This window comes from Belonocnema kinseyi, chromosome 2, assembly GCF_010883055.1.
Source record: "Belonocnema kinseyi isolate 2016_QV_RU_SX_M_011 chromosome 2, B_treatae_v1, whole genome shotgun sequence".
Lineage (NCBI taxonomy): Eukaryota > Metazoa > Arthropoda > Insecta > Hymenoptera > Cynipidae > Belonocnema > Belonocnema kinseyi.
This window is the reverse complement of record NC_046658.1, coordinates 92,665,964-92,667,888: the sequence shown is the minus strand read 5'-3', so window position 1 is coordinate 92,667,888 and position 1,925 is coordinate 92,665,964. Positions and strand designations below refer to the sequence as shown.

The following is a 1,925-nucleotide window of genomic DNA, read 5'->3' as shown; positions in this document are numbered from 1 at the left end:
TTTGAAAATTAAAATTCGAAAATTTTTTCTAAAGCCTCCAGGGGACTTCGTTTTTGCACGAAAAAATTTTATGTGCCCTTATTGCATCCGGACCCACAATTAATTTTTAACCAAAATGATGAATTTTATATTAAAAAAACGAAATTTAACTAAATCATTATAATTTTTATCAATAAAGAAAAAATTTCAACAAAAAAAAGGAATATTGAAAGTAAATTTTCAAATAAAATGATAAATCTTCAACTAAATTTTTTTTTTACCAAATACATGAATTTTCAACTAAAAATATAAAGTTTCTACAAAAAATAAAATAATTAAATTTTCAGTTAATAACATAAATTTTCAATCATAAAAGTAACAAATTTTCCAAAAAATATAGTTAAATTTTCAACCACTGAGATTAATTTTCAGCTCAAAAGATGAATTTTCTACTAATGAGAGTACTCTTCTACCAAAAAAAGACAGAGTTTCAACCAATATGTAGTTGAATTTTCACATAAAGCAGACAAATTTTCAATTAAAAAACGAATAATTAAATTTTGAATTAAGAACTTAATTTTCAATAAATTCAAAGTAAATTTTAAACGAAATAGTATAGTTTTTAACCAAGAAGATTAAATTTCTATCAAGAAAGATAAAGTTTCGAAAAAAATGGAGCAGTTACATTTTCAGTTAAAAATTAATTCGAAATAAGAAAGAACTAATTTTCGAACCAAAAAGATCAATTTTCAACCAACTAGATGAATTTTCTTCAAAATAGATGAATTTTTAAGAAAGTATATGAATTTTCAACTAAATATTTTAATTTCTAAAGAATTTTTCAACTAAAAAGAGGAATTAAAACCAAGGTACTCAAATATTCTCCCATAAATTAAAATTTGCAATAAAATACCAAAATTTCAAATCAAATATTTGAATTATCTACTTAAGAAGATACAATGTAAATAAAAAATGTACAATTTAACTTTTTGGTTAAAACCATTAATTTTGAAATAGAAAACATAATTTTCAAAAAAATAATTACATTTTGAAAAAAAAAGTTTCTCAACTAAAATGATGAATCATCAAGCAAATTAATTTATTTTCTAAAAAAGTCGTTCCACTTCCAACTAAGTAGTTTAAATTTCAACCAAAAAGGATGAATTCTCGACGAAAAACGTGATATTTAATATTTCAACAAAAATGGATTTTAATTTTATACTAAAAATAGGTGAATTCCGCGCAAAAAGATGAATTTTCAACAAAATAATTGCGATTTTTAGCCAAAATAATAAAATCAAGGTATCCGCAATTATTAAAATTTTCGTCCCCCGGCTTTCTCCCGGTTCTCCAGGTGAATATTCGTGATTTCTCCTGGGTTATAAAAAAATTAACTCCCTTTGCGAAACCCAAAGTTTTTAACATATATTATCAATTGCGGAAGTCGATAAATGTCAGCAAACCTTTTTACAACAAATTGATTGATTGGCTTTAAATCCATTTACTAATATGAAAATATGAAAATTTAAAAATGCATTATTAAAAAAAACTAATATAATGTTTTAAATATTTTTAAAACAACAATATATGTTTATTTCATTCTAGAATGTTTTCAACAATATATATGTAGTAATTATAGTATATATTTTTTTAAGCATTTGCTCAACATAAATTCTTAGGCACTTAAGGGCATGTGACACAGCTACCTATATTACCGACCACAGTTTTTCAGTTTACTGAATGTTTTTTTGAACTTGAGAACTTTTTTTGTAAATAAAATATCGAGCTGAAACTTTGGGAAATGTATTAGAGAACAATAAAGTACGTTTAGGTACAGCATTTTTGTAGGTACTTCACTGAAAATTATTTCATCTTTTTTCTGAACCTCAACATTTTTTGAACGTTCGAACTTTTTTTATACATAAAATATCGGTCTCAAACTTTGA

General features: G+C 23.7%; 1 protein-coding gene across 2 annotated transcripts in view; it reads right to left on the bottom strand.

The window, feature by feature from the left end:
• Positions 1 to 1,925, bottom strand: part of LOC117168212 (tigger transposable element-derived protein 2-like) — a 12,445-nt gene that overhangs the window by 5,918 nt on the left and 4,602 nt on the right. The gene's annotated exons all lie outside the window — the stretch shown is intronic.